This window comes from Gopherus flavomarginatus, chromosome 1 (assembly GCF_025201925.1).
Source record: "Gopherus flavomarginatus isolate rGopFla2 chromosome 1, rGopFla2.mat.asm, whole genome shotgun sequence".
Lineage (NCBI taxonomy): Eukaryota > Metazoa > Chordata > Testudines > Testudinidae > Gopherus > Gopherus flavomarginatus.
In genome coordinates, this window is record NC_066617.1 from 362446994 (window position 1) to 362466200 (window position 19207).

A 19207-nucleotide genomic window follows, 5' to 3' on the forward strand; every position below is an offset into this window, starting at 1 on the left:
TATTCAGAACTCCCTGGGCAGCAGAGACACTGAAATGAATTATGCACAATACACTGTTCTGCTGATTGGGAAAGGTATGAGTGACAGAGACAGAAATGGGAATGAGAAACCGAGGAGAACTCTTCCCCACCATAAAAACAGAATTTGTAAGAAACAGAGTAGTGGAAACATAAGCATCTCAACAAGGTCAAGAAATTCCTTCTAACTTCTAGCTGTCAGAGGAAAACAGAGAGGGCTTCAAATTTTCAGACATCAACTAGCAAGAGGCTATTATGAGAGATACAGTGTCTACTATAGACCACCAGACCAGGGGGATGAGGTGGACGAGGCTTTCTTCCGGCAACTAACAGAAGTTACTAGATCACAGGCCCTGGTTGTCATGGGAGACTTCAATCACCCTGATATCTGCTGGGAGAGCAATACAGCAGTGCACAGACAATCCAGGAAGTTTTTGGAAACTGTCGGGGACAATTTCCTGGTGCAAGTGCTGGAGGAACCAACTAGGGGCAGAGCTCTTCTTGACCTGCTGCTCACAAACAGGGAAGAATTAGTAGGTGAAGCAGAAGTGGATGGGAACCTGGGAGGCAGTGACCACGAGATGGTCGAGTTCAGGATCCTGAAACAAGGAAGAAAGGAGAGCAGCAAAATACGGACCCCAGACTTCAGAAAAGCAGACTCTGACTCCCTCAGGGAACTGATGGGCAGGATCCCCTGGGAGAACAAAATTAGGGGGGAAAGGAGTCCAGGAGAGCTGGCCGTATTTTAAAGAATCCTTACTGAGGAACAAACCATCCCGACGTGTAGAAAGAATAGTAAATATGGCAGGCGACCACCCTTGCTTAACAGTAAAACCCTTGCTGATCTTAAACACAAAAAAGAACCTTAAAAGAAGTGGAAGCTTGGATAAATGACCAGGGAGGAGTATAAAAATATTGCTCAGAAGTGAAATCAGGAAGGCCAAATCACACTTGGAGTTGCAACTATCAAGAGATGTTAAGAGTAACAATAAGGGTTTCTTCAGGTACGCTAGCAACAAGAAGAAAGTCAAGGAAAGTGTAGGCCCCTTACTGAATGAGGGAGGCAACGTAGTAACAGAGGATGTGGCAAAAGCTAACGTACTCAGTGCTTTTTTTGCCTCTGTCTTCATGAACAAGGTCAGCTCCCAGACTGCTGCACTGGGCAGCATAGCATGGGGAGGAGGTGACCAGCCCTCTGTGGTTCAGGACTATTTAGAAAAGCTGGACGAGCACAAGTCCATGGGGCCAGATGCGCTGCATCCGAGGGTGCTAAAGGAGTTGGCGGATATGAATGCAGAGCCATTGGTCATTATCTTTGAAAACTCCTGGTGACCGGGAGAGGTCCCGGATGACTGGAAAAAGGCTAATGAAGTGCCCATCTTTTAAAAAGGGGAGGAGGAGGATCCGGGGAACTATAGGCCAGTCAGTCTCACCTCAGTCCCTGGAAAAATCATAGAGCAGGTCCTCAAGGAATCAATTCTGAAGCACTTAGAGGAGAGGAAAGTGATCAGGAACAGTCAGCACGGATTCACCAAGGGCAAGTCTTGCCTGACTAACCTGATTGCCTTCTATGAGGAGATAACTGGGTCTGTGGATGAGGGGAAAGCAGTGGACGTGTTATTCCTTGACTAGCAAAGCTTTTGATTCGGTCTCCCGCAGTATTCTTGCCAGCAAGTTAAAGAAGTATAGGCTGGATGAATGGACTATAAGGTGGACAGAAAGCTGGCTAGATAGTCAGGCTCAACGGGTAGTGATCAATGGCTCCATATCTAGTTGGCAGCTGGTATCAAGTGGAGTGCCCCCAGAGTCTGTCCTGGGGCCTGTTTTGTTCAATATCTTCGTTAATGATTTAGAGGATGGTGTGGACTACAACCTCAGCAAGTTTGCAGATGACACTAAACTAGGAAGAGTGGTAGATACGCTGAAGGGTAGGGATAGGATACAGAGGGACCTAGACAAATTAGAGGATTGGGCCAAAAGAAACCTGATGAGGTTCCACAAGGACAAGTGCAGAGTCCTGCACTTAGGACAGAAGAACCCCAGGCACTGCTAAAGACTAGGGACCGAATGGCTAGACAGCAGTTCTGCAGAAAAGGACCTAGGGGTTACAGTGGATGAGAAGAAGGATATGAGTCAGTGTGCCCTTGTTGCCAAGAAGGCTAACGGCATTTTGGGCTGTATAAGTTGGGGCATTGCCAGCAGATCGAGGGACGTGATCGTTCCCCTCTATTCAACAAGAATGAAAGCAACAGGACTCCACTGGCCATCAGATACAGTCCCCAGCTAAAACCCATCCAATGCATCATCAGGGATCTACAACCCATCCTGGACAATGATCCCATACTTTCACAGGCCTTGGGTGGCAGGCCAGTGCTCGCCCACACACAACCTGCCAACCTGAAGCATAGTCTCACCAGTAACTGCACACTGCACCATAGTAACTCTAGCTCAGGAACCAAACCATGCAACAAACCTCGATGCCAACTCTGCCCACATATCTACACCAGCGACACCATCACAGGACCTAACCAGATCAGCCACACCATCACCGGTTCATTCACCTGCACGTCCACCAATATAATATACACCATCACATGCCAGCAATGCCCCTCTGCCATGCACATCGGCCAAACTGGATAGTCTCTATGGAAAAGGTTAGATGGACACAAATCAGATATTAGGAATGACAATATACAAAAACCTGTAGGAGAACACTTCAACCTCCCTGGCCACACAATAGCAGATCTTAAGGTGGCCATCCTGCAGCAAAAAAACTTCAGGACCAGACTCCAAAGAGAAACTGCTGAGCTTCAGTTCATCTGCAAATTTGACACCATCAGCTCAGGATTAAACAAAGACTGCGAATGGCTTGCCAACTACAAAACCAGTTTTTCCTCCGTTGGTTTTCACATCTCAACTGCTAGAACAGGGCCTCATCCTCCCTGACTGAACTAACCTTGTTATCTCCAGCTTGCTTCTTGCCTGCATATATACCTGCCCCTGGAAAATTCCACTACATGCATCTGACGAAGTGGGTATTCACCCACGAAAGCTCATGCTCCAAAACGTCTGTTAGTCTATAAGGTGCCACAGGATGCTTTGCTGCTTATTCAACATTCGTGAGGCCTCATCTGGAGTACTGTGTCCAGTTTTGGGCCCCACACTACAAGAAGGATGTGGAAAACTTGGAAAGAGTCCAGCAGAGGGCAAAAAAAAAATGATTAGGGGGCTGGAGCACATGACTTATGAGGAGAGGCTGTGGGAACTGGGATTGTTTAGTCTGCAGAAGAGAAGAATGAGGGGGGATTTGATAGCTGCTTTCAACTACCTGAAAGGGGGTTCCAAAGAGGATGGATCTAGACTGTTCTCAGTGGTACCAGATGACAGAACAAGGAGCAATGGTCTCAAGTTGCAGTGGGGGAGGTTTAGGTTGGATATTAGGAAAAACTTTTCCACTAGGAGGGTGGTGAAGCACTGGAATGGTTTACTTAGGGAGGTGGTGCTATCTCCATCCTTAGAGGTTTTTAAGGCCTGGCTCAACAAAGCCCTGGCTGGGATGATTTAGTTGGGGATTGGTCCTGCTTTGAGCAGGGGGTTGGACTAGATGACCTCCTGAGATCCCTTCCAACCCTGATAGTCTATGATATAGCCACAAAAACTGGTCTTCTCACTAGAGCACCTCTAAAACGCACAGGCAAACCCCTCTCCCATCTTTCATGCCAACCTCATGCTAGCGAGTATCCGGGAAAATGTTCAAACCTTGTATACAAGGGAGAAAATACCATGCACTAATTTACAGTTAGAATTACACGATTGGAATTATGGAGAAATGCATGCCCCTTTTAAGCCATACATCTACTAAGCAAACATTAAACTTGCTTAAATTTTCTAAGTTGTACGTAGCTGAGCTTGGATTTATTTTTTATTTTTTAAATAAAGCTGCCAAACAGGTCAAATTGACTTCTAAGAAAAAGGTACTGAATCAACTGTGTACTGAATTAAGTAGGCTGATTTTACTCATCGACCAACACAGCTATTAGACACTAACCAGCTACAGAAACACCACATACAGCATGGTTTGTTACAGGGTTTGTGTGCAATTAAGAGCATTTCATTGTTTCACCAGACTCCTGTGGCATCCAATTAAGTAATAACACAAGAGAGGAGCTCTTAATTAATGAGGAAAATCCACTGCAAGCTAGACACAGGTGTGCAAGTCTCAAACAGAGCCTGAAATAGTTGGATAGATAATTTATTTTAGGAAAACTCAAACATGCATGCAATTAACTGAACAGTAGAAGGATTATTTGTGATTTAACTTCTTTCAATGGGTTTACATTTCTTTGCAGTATCCAACAATTAAGTGGGTTATAAAAGATTAAAAAACAAAACTTAACACTTGTGAGTGAGCTAACATGGTTACAAGTGATGACAATTTTCACTCAGCTGTTACCATTTTTTAACAAATTGCACTCAATGCCAGTTTAAACTCTGGCTTTTGATAGAAAGCTTTTTTTAAACGTAACAGTTGTCGTCATTAAGTGAACACATTTTGATTAGTTAGTCCATTTCATCTGGTTTTTAAAACAGTTGCAGAGTCTGACATAATATCATACCGTTACAGGCTCAGATAGCAAGAGGTCAAATGAACAGAAATTGGCATCTGTTTCAGGTATATGTGGTTTTGGAGAGGAAGAAGGTAGGAAACCGTTTATGGCTTAAACTCATCTTCTACCAGCATTCATAATTTTTTCTTCTTTCTCTAATCAATGATGCATTATTTTCTCCTGTACTATGAAGGAGAGAGAAATATTTACTACAGACAATCTATCCATTACTGATTTTTGCCACATGAAGGCACTACTCCTTGATATCTTCTGTTGTACATGGTCAACTCAAAGGAAGGTTTTCACAATGGGGAGGAAGTTTTAGTTTCTTTGTGAAACTTTTATGTAGCACCATAGTATACAGACCTGTCCAATTTTCAGTACAGGCCAGAGCAGACATTCCACCTTCAAATGCTCATCCAATTCCTCCCTATTTTTCAGAATCAAATATAGAACAGCCTCTCCCCTAGTGATTTTTTCAACTTCTGTAATAAAAAGTTGTCTCCAATACATTCCAAGAACTTGTTCAATAATCTGTGTCCTGCTGCGTTTTCCTAACAGATGTCTGGGCAGTTAACGTCCCCATCATCACCAAGTGCTATGCTTTGGATGATTTTGTTAGTTACTTTAAAAAAAGTTTCAGCCAGCTCTTCTTCCTAGCTAAGAGGTGTAGGTTGGGCATTAGGAAAAACTTCCTAACTGTCAGGTGATTAAGCACTGCAATAAATTGCCCAGGGAGGTTGTGGAATCTCCATCATTAGAAGTTTTTAAGTACAGGTTAGACAAATACCTGTCAGAGATGGTCTAATTATACTTTGTCCTGACTCTGTGCAGGGGACTGGACTAGGTGACCTACTGAGGTCATAGAATCGCAGAAGCTTAGGGTTGGAAGAGACCTCAGGAGGTCATCTAATCCCACCCCCTACTCAAAGCAGGACCAACCCCAATGAAATCATCCCAGCCAGGGTTTTGTCAAGCTGGGCCTTAAAACCTCTAAGGATGGAGATTCTACCACCTCCCTAGGTAACCCATTCCAGTGCTTCACCACCCTCCTAGTGAAAGAGTTTTTCCTAATATCCAAACTAAACCTCCCCCACTGCAACTTGAGACCATTGCTCTTTGTTCTGTCATCTGCCACCACAGAGAACAGCCTAGCTCCATTCTCTTTGGAACCCCTTTTCAGGGTAGTTGAAGGCTGCTATCAAATCCCCCTCACTTTTCTCTTCTGCAGACTCTAAATAAGCCCAGTTCCCTCAGCCTCTCCCCATAAATCATGTGCCCTAGCCCCCTAATCATTTTTTTTGCCCTCTGCTGGACTCTCTCCAATTTCCACGGCCTTTCTGTAGTTGGGAGCCCAAAACTGGATGCAGCATTCCAGATGTGGCCTCACCAGTGCTGAATAGAGGGGAATAATCACTTCCCTCGATCTGCTGGCAATGCTCCTACTAATGCAGCCCAATATGCCATTAGCCTTCTTGGCAACAAGGGCAAACTATTGACTCATATCCAGCTTCTCGTCCACTGTAATCCCCAGGTCCTTTCCTGCAGAACTGCCGCTTAGACTGGTCCCTTCCAGTCCAACATTTCTATGATTCTGTTTCCTTATATCCCCATTCAGTGTGTGGCCCCAGGCCTTATTTACTGCATACCATCCAAACCCTGAACAGAATACAAAACTTTTAATCTCCTCTTGTGCATTTCTGTGGTGTTGTCACAATGGTGTCTGCTTGCTTCACCTATATGAACGAATTTATCTTCACAATAATCCAATTAGATGAGCTGGTGGGAGTATCCCCATTTTATGGATTGGGAACTGAGGCCCAGAGATAGGAGTACAAAATTGTCTCAAATGAATCCACTAATTTTGGGTATCCAATTTGAGACAGCTAGGACCTGAGCTTTCAGAGTACCTTCACTGCTACCAGCTCCACCTTAAATATCGATTCACATACAATATTATATGCAGTTATAATGGATATCTCTATGTCTTGAGTGTATCAAAAGGTACAAGATCATTTTTTAGGTTGGTGAAATTTGGGGACAAAAGTGCTTCATACTCTAATGGAAATGTCAATCCACGTTGTACTTAACTCTGTTCTGCTGAAGCATCTGAGGAATATCATCAGCAAATACTAAGTTAAAGTACTTGCCATCCCTGCAACACAACTTTAACTCTGGCTTCTTTCAGTGACACCAAAACCTGTCAACACATGTATTAGCACCCTACTTATACAAATGCTACAGAACATTCTGGGAACACAGCACATAAGCACTGTAGGACAAAGTCTAACATTTTGTTTTTGCTAAAGCAAAATTCGTGTTTATGTTAGAGGGAGAAATTAGGAACTACCTACACATGGCCTACACTCAAACCCTGAGCCTACTCCACACATCACCCCAGACTTGCTAATGTTACCACTTTTTCACCCTTGCTCTGAAGTTTCCTTCTGTGAAGACAGTGCCTTCACTTACCCCTCACTAAGCTACACAGACCACTGCCATATACACTACCTCATTCTGACAATCCACATGACAAGATGGGCAGGGATGATGTCCCAAGCTTCTGTTTTCCAGAAGCTGGAAATGAGTGACGGGGATGGATCACTTGGTGATTACCTGTTCTGTTCACTCCCTCTGGGGCACCTGGCATTGGCCAGTGTCAGAAGACAGGATACTGGACTAGATGGACCTTTGGTCTGACCCATTATGGCCGTTTTTATGTTCTTAAGATGACCCCCCTGTGCCACTACTAACAAATCCTACACAACTCAACACTGAAATGAGGCATATGTGACCCTCAGAAGTACACATGCACCTCTCATATCACAGCAATAGTTATCTCAACCTATTCCAACTAATCACTCGACCACATAATAAAATGAACACCTAATACAATGAAGGCATTTGAAGTGTATGCAAACAGATTCTGGAATTCAAAACTCTGAAACACAACACAAATATTGGCATATTCTCTCAGAATTTCCTCATGTCTGTTTAGAATGGCACTCCTTTACTGAGACATTGCCAGTTCCAGGGAGCAGGGTTAAGGTTGAGTTGCAGGGGTGGCATGCACTTTAGCTCTATTTTCTGGTTTTCAAAAGTCCAAGGTTAGGAGAACCCAGTGTTCTGGATGGGCATGAGGCACCACCAGCCAACCTTAACTCCGTGTTACCAAGTTTGGGGGCATTCAACCTCCAATATTCAACCTCAATATTCCCTGCCACTGCTCAGACCACCACCAATCTCTAGTCTTTAAATATCAGAGGGGTAGCCATGTTAGTCTGGATCTGTAAAAGCAGCAAAGAATCCTGTGGCACCTTATAGACTAACAGACGTTTTGGAGCATGAGCTTTCGTGGGTGAATACCCACTTCGTCAGATGCACGACGAAGTGCATCTGACGAAGTGGGTATTCCCCCACGAAAGCTCATGCTCCAAAATGTCTGTTAGTCTATAAGGTGCCACAGGATTCTTTGCTGCTTTTACAGTCTTTAAATAATCCTTCATTATTTGAGATTCAGTTTATTGTCAATGTTTTTGTATTAAGACTTTTTTTTTTTAAATGGCTGCTTATTGCACAGTAAAATATATGAGAGAGAGACAGAGAATGAACGTGAATCTTATGATAGATAAGCCAAAACAAAATAACCTTTAGAAAACATGTCTTCAGAACTTCTTGGATGAATTTTTTTTTCTTTTTAAAGAAAACAAATTTTGAGTGACAATGATTTCAAAGTTGCAATCCACACAAAAATATGAGCTATTTAGTCTTTAATTATAGGGTTGTCATCAATTTTGTGCATTTTTCCTGCACTATCCAAATAGTTACCTAGTAACCACCTGCCAGGCCAAACCTAAGGAAAATGGCTTGTGCATCGGGCTAATTACCTAAGCATACTGATCACACTAGTCCAGAGCCCTCCAGGATAAAAGAGTATATCAACGAGCATGTTACAGAAATTAACAACAGGAGACTTGCGAGCCAAAATACATCCTGCTACTTCCATGAGAATAAAATCACAATAAATGTATAAGTCCTGCAAATTATACCATTATTAAAACAAGTATCTCATTTAAGCAACTCTTATCAGAAAAATAGTGTTATTGTATCTATTGTTTCATCCACTGCTGCAAAGAGGTTCAAACTGCATTATCACTTATCAGAAGCAGCAATTTGTAGGAAATTGCAGCACAGACCTCCATCATATTGCTCCTTTTGTGTTATCCTAAAAGAGTCCAGGGGGGAAAAAAGCACATACACTGCAACATACATATACTAATTATGTGTGTCATAATAGTCTTCATTGCTAAGGTTTACTTTACCTATATTTATGACATTAAATATAGCAGAAATACATTACATACAAAATTTCCATAGCTTAACAGGGATCAAGCTGAATTAGAGCCTTCACAAATTTCAGTTTATTCACTGTTAAAACTCAAGGGTTTCAGAAAATATCAACACATTGCACTGTGTATTATTCATGACCTTTAGTATATATTCCCAGACAAAAACAGTAAGATGGAGTTGCGACTGAGAGTACACAATCAACAATTTATAGTAAAACACATTACAGGAATGGTGCAATTATTTAAAAATTAGCATAAACTCAAGGAATTCAGAGTTAAGGCTAAACTTAAAAGAAATCCAAATATGTTAGGGTATGGAAATGAAGAGTTAAGGCACCCACACAACCTTAACTGCCCTGTACAGATACCATGGCAATAACAATATGACTCAAAATTATAGTATTTTAGAGTTTGCAGTCCCAGGTTATACAAAACTGATTTTTAAGAGCTTTTTTTTTCTTTCCCCTCATTTTAGCAGGTGTGAGGTAATCAAAATGTGTTCTATTAAAAATTCTATAAGGTATTAATTTGTATTAGAGGCACCCAATCAAAGAGTAATAAATTGTCCCTATTAGGAAAGCTTTTTTAAGACGCAAATGTTGAAGCAATGATACATTTACTGGCTAAACTCTGGGCTAGAAATTCTGGAAAAGAATACTTCTTTTAGGACACTGGATTCAGCACAACTTCTTGCCAAAGTTAAAGGGATACAATCAAATTGAAATTTGGTCAGTTTCAAAAAGTTACTTGGCAGAAGTTTCAGGTACTGCACCTGTTCCCAGGTTCCCCCTTACCAATTTCTGTGCTTTAATAATCACACTTTCCTATGTTTTAAAATTGTTTTATTTTTCCTTCTGCTGCGTGAAAAATCCACGTAAACATGGAAACTGGTCTAAAGGAAAAAAACAGCAAAACTGACTATACAAAGTAAAACTGAAAAAAGAGAAATATTTTCTCTGTAATTGTTTTATAGTAAGCTCAGGTGTTATTTGTAATAATAAGAAGATTATTTAAAAATCACACTTATGTTTGAAAAACAAATTGATTAACTAAAGTGACATAAAGGGGATTCCACAAATTTAACCATGAGGATTCCGCCAATGGAGATTCAGAGACTGGTCATTGGCTCCATGGCTGCTGCCTATTTTTGTTTTTTATTTTCCTTTAGTCCACTTGAATTAAAATGTAAAATGTTCAAGATTTTTGGAATCTAGTAGACTGATTGTTGGTCATTTCCTATTATTACTCTGGAAGGAAGCATGGCTTTCAAAAATCTGCTCTGATTTAAACAGGCTCATTTTCCAGAGAGTGGGATTAGGGCCTGGATACTCACAAGTGATGTTAAGTAGCATTTGGATACTTCTATTATACACTTTTCTACAAAAAAGGACTTGTAGAGACTATTGGTCCCCAGTGAGACATACAAATACTTCATTCTGAGAATGTACCTTTACATGTAATCTCTAGTTGTCTTTCCCGCTGCCCACCCCCTCATAAACTGTCAATGCATGATGCCTAGGGAGGAAACTGTTAAATACAGAAATCCTTGGGGTGCCTGTGTGTCTTTGGGGAGGGAGAATTATATTTTTTGTAATGAAAGGAAAAATAGTCCCTTGTTTTAGCCTGAGTTCAATCCCTGACTCTGCCACAGACTTCGTGTGTGACCCTGGGCACATCACTTTGCTTCAGTCCCCCCATTTGTAAAGAGGGGATAATAGCACTGCCATTCCTCATAAGAGCATTGTAAGGATAAATACATTAAAAATTGTAAGGCACTCAGATACTACACAGTGGGGGCATGAAAGTACCTTAAGATATGTTTCTGTACATAGTTAAAATGCCAAATTCTCAGAAATTTCGTTTTCTGATACTTGGCTATCCAAAGATGTTTGACAGAGTATAACTTTCATCTGTCCAGGCACTTTGTTCAGAGTAAGAATCTACTGTAACAAGGAAAGAAACTAAAATGACTGTAAAAAAATACACATACAATAATAATGTCGGAGCTTCTAGACCAGGGGTTCTCAAACTGGGGGGTCGGGACCCCGCAGGGGGTCGCAAGGTTATTACATGGGGGGTCGTGAGCTGTCAGCCTCCACCACAAACCCCACTTTGCCTCCAGCATTTGTAATGGTATTAAATATATTTAAAAGTGTTTTTAATGCATAAGGGGGGTTACACTCAGAGGCTTGCTGTGCGAAAGGGGTCACCAGTACAAAATTTTGAGAACCCCTGTTCTAGGCTCTGGGCGCCAAGGCTTCTGGGGCTTCGCTGCCAAGAAATCCAGTGAAGATTCACGCTGCATTAAATTCTGGGGGCAGGTGGCCGGACATTCTCAGTGGACCGCTCTCGGGTTTGGAATTGGCTCCCACCTTTTAGGTTTCAGTGCAAGGCATCAGTATAACCCGACTTTTAGGATCAGAAGCTGGGAAGGCATTTATCATTTGTGGGGATGTACGGGTGTTATAGACTCATAGGTCAGAAGGGACCAATATGATCATCTAGTCTGACCTCCTGCACAAGGCAGGCCACAGAACCCTACCCATCCACTTTTATAACAACCCCTAACCCAGGACTGAGTTATTGAAATCCTCAAAATTGGTTTGAAGACCTCAAGCTGCAGAGAATCCACCAGCAAGCGACCCATGCCCCACGCTGCAGGGGAAGGCGAAAAACCTCCAGGGCCCCTGCCAATCCGCCCTGGAGGAAAATTCCTTCCCGACCCCAAATATGGCGATCAGCTAAACCCTGAGCATGTGGGCAAGACTCACCAGCCAGCACCCAAGAAGGAATTCTCTGCAGTAACTCAGTTCCCATCCCATCCAACATCTCCCCGCAGATCATTGAGCAGACTTATCTGGTGATAATCCAAGATCAATTGCCCAAATTAAACTATCCTATCATAACATCCCCTCCATATACTTATCAAGCTTAGTCTTAAAGCCAGAAAAGTCTTTTGCCCCCACTACTTCCCTCGGAAGGCTGTTCCAGAACTTCACTCCCCTAATGGTGTTAATGGTAAGTGTCTTGTGACTGATGGCAAATACTATTTCTTCTTAAATTTGGTTTGTTATAGGTATTGTAAAGTATTCAGATGCAACACTAATGGGCTTGATAGAGATTTCTAAATTCATAGTTTTCTCGTGGAACAAGTGTAACAGTCCACAGAACCTGACACATGCAGAAGTTAATATTCCTTTTGAATTCAATAGTGAAGTGATTTTGAAATTTTCCAAGATACAGAAACTATTTGTAGCCATGTTGGTCCTCAAGGTAAAATAAAGTGAACCAAGTAGAGAAAACAGAACCTTTTATGGGAACAGGTTATGAGCTTTTTGGTCAAAAAGGTCCCCTATTGGGTTTCTAAACATGAAAAAACACAGTCAACAAGTCAGCATAGCCATCTGATTTAGACAATCTGTATTTCTGTGCATTCTGTCAATGCCTAAAGGAGACAATTATGAGCCAAAAGCCTGTGAATACGTTATTTTTCATAATGTAACTTTTTCAATCTCTAGGGCAGAGCATTAAAAACCCACACAAATTAAAATAACTAAATAAGAAAAATGTAATCTCATAGAGAAGTCAAAGGAAACACCCAAAGCCATTAAAGATACTTGAACCCCACTCAAGTCACCATCTCAGGCAAAAGTGTAAGTGATCAGGTAGGCCTTGAGGCTTGTCTTGAAGGCCAATGAATTCTGGGTTTGTCTGATCAATGAGGAAAGTAAATTCCAGACTCAAATGCCCCCAGACAGAACATCCTGTCCAAGCCCTCCCAGATAGACAGAGCCTGTCAGTGACTGAATCCTAACTAATTTCATCCATCAGTATAAAGCATGGGGAAAGAGCAACTCTCCTAGGCAGACAGGATTCAAAATAAGGGTTTTATAGGTCAAAAACACTACCCTGAATTGTACATAGGACCAAATAGGAAGCCAGAGTAGTCGACACATCACTGATGTGTTATGATTCCTACAAGAGACCTTTCTAATTAGATGGGCAACACACATTCGGCACTAGTTGAAAATCCTGTGTGAATTTAAAGAGTAGCCCCCTATAGAGCACATTGCAGTAATCCAATCTGCAGGTCACAAATGGGAGAACGATGGTCTTGTTATATCTATCTTAGGTATTTATATTGTCCCTATATCAGCACAGTACTTGAATGCTTCACAATCTTTAATGTACTTATCCTCAAAATACCCTGAGAGGCAGTGCAGTACTAATAAACCCATTGCACAGATGAACTGAGGAAAAAAGAAACAGGCTATGTCTTCACTAGAAGCGCTGCACCTGCATTTGTCATGCATCAGCACAGATGCTCACTATCATGACAGGAGGTGTTCTCTTGTTGCTGTTGTTAATCCACCTCCCAGAGAAGCAGGAGCTAGGCCGATGGAAGAATGCTGTTTATAGCAAGGTCTTAGTCATCATACTACTTTGCTTAGAGGTGTGGATTTTTCACACCTGAGCAACGTAGCTGGGTTGAGCTAATTTTTTAGTGTACACCTGTCCCAAGAGACTTGTCCAAGGTCACACAGCAAGTCTGTCGCAGTGCAAGGAACTGAACTCATGCTGCCAAATCTCAAGTTAGAGTCCTAACAACTGAACTACCTTCCTACTCACTAAGACATGCGGCTTGGAGATATGGAATCTCCAACGGGATAGTTGATCTGTATAGTGAGAAACTCAAAAACCTGTCTGTTTAGCTCACCAAAGAGTGAAAGGTGACTTGATCACAGTGTATAAATATTTTCACAGGCAGAAAATATAAGATAATAAAAGGTTCTATAATCTAGCAGAGAAAGATGTAATAAAAATCAACGGCTGAAAGCTGAAGTCAGACAAATTCAAACAATCAATAAGGCCCTTAAAAAAAACAGCAAAGGTGATTAACCATTGGAACAAGCTGCCAAGGGAATTGGTGGATTTTCTATCTCTTAGTGTCTTCAAATGGATGCCTTTCTGGAAGATATGCTTCAGCCAAACAGAAGTTATACTTTAATTAAACACAAGTTCCTGGGCTCAATAGAAGGGTATCTGTCTGAAATTTAAAGATCTGTGATATTAATGAGGTCAGACAAGATGATCTAATGGTCTCTTCTGTCCCTGAACAATGAAATATACTCCTGGCTCTGACTCAAATTTTCTGTGTAACTTATGAAAGCCACTTCACCCCTCTGTGCTTCAGTCTTCCCATCTCTAAAATGGAGATAATACCACTCACTCACATGGATAATGCGAGGCTTACTTCACTAATATTTGCACGGTCTCTGAGAACTTTGGATGGAAGGTGCTACCAAAGTAGTAGTAGTATTTGAAGTCACAGATAACCATGGCAAAGTTAATGTAGCCCTGGACAAAACAACATAAAAAAAACAAAAAAAGGAATATTAGCTACAGCTGTTACCTGGGAACCCATCAATAGCTGGGAACCGCTAAGGTTCTGAGCCTTGTTAGCAAAGAGATATACCCTCAATTGAGGAAGATATCTACACTATCTCCTTTGTACCTTTTTTCTTATTCAACCCAGCAACATCTCAGACTTATCTGGAATGAGTTTCAAAAATCTAGCTTTCATTCAAGTCCCAATCGTGGCCAAGTACTAGGAAAATAAAGAGCCCACACTATATAAATCTAATGAAAAGGGACAAAATTGACAGGGACATCAGAATATTAAAGGCACTGTAGCCTAGACCATCTCATTAACTCTCAGAGTAACTGCCTTAATATGTAGGGCCACAAATTTGTCACAACATTTTTAATAAAAAAAAAATCACAACACAGTCACAGTAAATTTAGTAAAAGACATGGGTCTCGGGAAAACAGTGTGTAAAATAACGGGAGTGCTATTTAAAATACAAAGACTCTGCGAGGGGTGTCAGGTCCTATCACCCCACAATGGCAGCTCCTACCCCACGAGACTGGGCCTAGCTCCCCACTCCAGGGGTTGCGACCTGATGCACGGAGCTTTCAGCAACGCTCAAAATTGAGCCAGTTCCCCTCCATTACAACAGAGGAGCAGATAGGCCAAATTTCAGCAGGTAGTGCTCAAAGGCCAGAAGAGATCATTGTGATCATCTAGTCTGAGCTCCAGTACAATACAGACCATATAATTTGCCAGAAAATAATTCCTAAAGCATATCTTTTAGAAAAAAAACTCATCTTGATTTAAAAATTGCCAGTGATGGCGAATCCACCACAATCCTTGGTATATTGTTCCAATGGTTAATTACCCTCACTGTTAATAATTTATGATGGAGGGGCAGCTGGGCCAAACCTGAACAGCACTGCAACCTTGTTGGCCGGGTCACAACACCTGGAACATGAAGCCAGGCCCAGTCCCACAGAACAGGAGTCACCGTTGCAAAGTACAGTTAGTAAAATCACTGACACAAAGAAAAGCCTTGGACAAACAGAAATATCACGGTATCCATGACATTTTTTACCACCGTGACAACCCTGCAGCCCCTACTTATATGCAACCACCTTCTCTGCAATTCCCATCTACCCTTGCAGGATCTGCAGGCACACCACCGCCTCCTCCTGGTGAATGGCATCAAAGAGCTGACAGGTTAAGAATCAGCACTGAGCCAATATCCATTACCAAAATATCAGATAATATATATTCCACACTTGTACAGAATCTACCACCGAATTGTGCAGCAGAACCTAAGCTGCTTTTTTTTAAATTACCGTATATACTCGTTCATAAGCCAGATATTTTTGGTAAAAAAGTGATGCATCAAAGAGTGGGGGTCAGCTTATAAACGGGTCTACATCAAAATTTGATGATTTTAAACTCTATGGAATCATTGAATTGAATATCTAATACATTGTCGTTTTGTTTACCTGGAGCGTCTGCAGGCATGAGCCCCTCAGCTCCCTGGGGCCGCAGTTCACCGTTCCCAGCCAATGGGAACTGCGGGAAGCGGTGCGCTTTTCGTTGTGTCAGTGATTTTGCTTGTATTGTATTTTACTGTAGCTTGCAGTGGTGGGAGCTGAGGGGCTCCGTGCCTGTGAACGCTCCAGGTAAACAAAACGTCCAGGCCCACTAGAGGCTTACCCTAACAGGCCAGGAGCCAAAGTTTGCCAGCCCTTGAAATATAGGGTCAGCTTATGAAAGGGTCATACAGTTTTTGCTATTTTTACCTAACCATCTTGGGGGCTCAGCTTATAAACGAATGGGCTAATGAACGAGTATATGCGGTAAGTTTCTAACCGTTGTAACTACAAAGAAAACCTTCCAAATGTGACCCAAATATAACTAATGTAATGTAGACACTGCATCTAACGCAGAGTCCAGGAGCCCAGTTACAACATGGTTTAACTACAAGTTTTAAACATAATGTAAGGGGAGGCAGAGGATGTGTGTTTTAAAATAACTGGGCTGCCTGATTTAGTTACAGTTGTCTTGGGCTTTGCAACCAGCCTTAAATAACAGCTGTAAGAGAAGTACGAATGGACACATCCATCTAACTTGTGTGTTAACACTAATGGCTAACTATTTCATAGCTGACCATTTTAGCCAAAACATCTACTGCTGGATGCAGCATTAGATATTGGGCTAGACATTCACAGGGCAGATGATTGGTATTACTTGCATTATCATGTGATCAACAATTGCTCCAACATGAACTCCCCATGTCTTCCCAAGTGCCAAAAGTCCAAACTGTATGCTGTGTTGTTGAAGTTGTGTCGGTCCCAGGATATTACAGAGACAAGATGGGTGAGGTAATATCTTTTATTGAACCAACTTATGTTGGCTTGTCGCTCTCACCAACAGAAGTTGGTCCAATAAAAGACATTACCTCACTTACCCTGTCTTTCTAAAAGATCAAACTGTTTTATATCCAGGTGTTAAAAACCTTGAATTTTCCCTTGGCCTTCCCAATTTCTACATTTCAACTATACGTTGTCAGTACAAGAATCTGCAGCAAAGACTGGAGTAACATTGAAATAGCAAAATAAATAATATATGGGATAAAACGCTGCACGTGTTATTCATTTTCCTATTTAATCTAATAAAAACCTCCATTTCTGAATTTAAATGAAGTTTGCATCTGAATTTTCAGTTTGCCATGCCATTGTGCCTCTGAAACCAGAAGGCACTGTTCACAGGCCAAGCACTACAGATGATACCAGAGCTGCCATGACACAACCATTTTAATAACCTTCCTTCCAAAACAAAGCTTAAAGACAGATAGACTAGTCTATCATTATAAAATAAATAATTTCTTGAAAAGAGGCCTAACAATTGCTCATGTAAGTACAAGTCAAAGACTGAAGTTAGCCCAATATCTCCAGAAAGTCAGTGAGAAGGAATGGCTGAAACTCACCAAGACAAGACACCACATTTGTTCCCATCATTCTATCCTGCCCACAACATAAATCTGCTATCACAAAGGCAGCCAAATCAGGCTGAATCCAATCAATCTCATCCATGAAAAACATACTGTGAAAAACTCTTCACCAAAAAACCTTTCACTCTGCTTCCTGATGAAAACAATCCAGATTCACCAGACTGTCCAGCACATGGCAGCATTCTGATGATCAGGACTTTGGATGTTGTAGTGGAGGAAAAACAAAACATTCCTTGAGCCCATAGAGTTACATATTTAGATTTAAAAATTCTTTATGTTGCATTCAGTCAACCGGTGCAGAGTTTTTACCACTGGCACTTTACCCTCTTCCCTTTATATCTGATTTGTCATGTATCACCTGAATACTACAGTAACATGCATGGATGACATGACAGTGGAAGGCATTTAGGAGATCGTATTTCAACAAGTACAGACAAAAGATGACTACTTATGACGTCCTACAAGAACACCAAAAAAGGGCTTCAATGCTTTACAGCAGTCTGTCTCAAAGAGTTCAGAAATTTAAGCAAATCTGTTAATCTCAGAGCAGATTAACAAAATATGCCTTACTCCCTGAGAAGAACAAAGATGAAGGTAAGTTCTTTTAAATATGTTTTCTCTATACCTCTCACCTTAAGAATAAATGAGCTTGCTTAGAGAGAGCTGTGGGGTAACTTGCAACTGCTAACAATTATAAAGTTCATAGCCTTCAGAGAGAAAGCAACGTGCAGACGCTGGCCTGTTTAAGCAGTCTGGCTTGCTGAGTACATCACAATATAGGTTGGGAACTGTGGAGCCTGGAAAAACCCCAGTCAGGAGAGACTGAGGCGAGGCAATGGCTGGAAGCCTTTAAATGGGTGCGCCTGGTGGACCATGAGGGGGAAAATACAGGTGTAATGAAACTGAAACTGACAACTATTTAAAGACCTCTTGAGAACAATGTCTGTTTGAGTACAGGTACTGGTCACATTAGAATAATACTGGGAAACCTGCTCTGGCTCTAATAGTGACCAACCCAGATCCAATATATTTGTTTTCATTCAAATAGTTAAATACCATAAGTTAACAGGTAAAATATTTCAAAGTGGTTTTAATTTATCCTTCAGTTTTGTGACTTGAAACAATTTTCATGTGGTTACAGAAATACACCTCTACCTCAATATAACACTGTCCTCGGGAGCCAAAAATTTTACCGCGTTATAGGTGAAACTGCGTTATATTGAATCTGCTTTGATCCGCTGGAGTGCGCAGCCCCGCCCCACTCCCCCCGGAGCGCTGCTTTACCGCATTATATCCGAATTCATGTTATATCGGGCTGCATTATATTGGGGTAGCGGTGTAGTTTGTGAGAAATTCTACTAATGTAAGACAGTCAAAGAACAAAGGTGTTGACATTTGAAATGTAGCAATACTATTGAAGAGACAAGGTGGAAATGGTAACATATCTTATTGGACTGTTTACATTTTTATTCAAAGCGACAGAAAACTGCATAAAAACAACCTGACTCATTAAATGATACTATATTAAGTATTTCTACAAAATCATGGTTTGAATACGAGTTAAATTTTTTTTAAATTTTAGCATAATTTAATCAAATGTATTAGTTGTTGAGCTATAGAATAGTCTGAGATGTGAACAACAGAAATCTAAGAAAAATAATTGTCACTACCATCCTTTCACGCTCAACACTCCCTCATCCTCAAAACCAAACAGGGACAGAATAATCGTAAAAGGAGAAGTATGAAAATTATCCTGTTTCCTAAGCCAATTATTTGCATTTTTCTCACTGCTACAACAATTGATGTGCTCTGCTCATGCTTTAAAAAAACATCACTATAGTCTAAATATATTGGCCTGTTATTCATGA

The 19207-nt window shown here is 41.3% G+C and overlaps 1 protein-coding gene across 8 annotated transcripts in view; it reads right to left on the reverse strand.

The window, feature by feature from the left end:
• FAM168A (family with sequence similarity 168 member A) overlaps positions 1-19207 on the reverse strand; it is a 402338-nt gene that overhangs the window by 376688 nt on the left and 6443 nt on the right. The window lies entirely within an intron of this gene.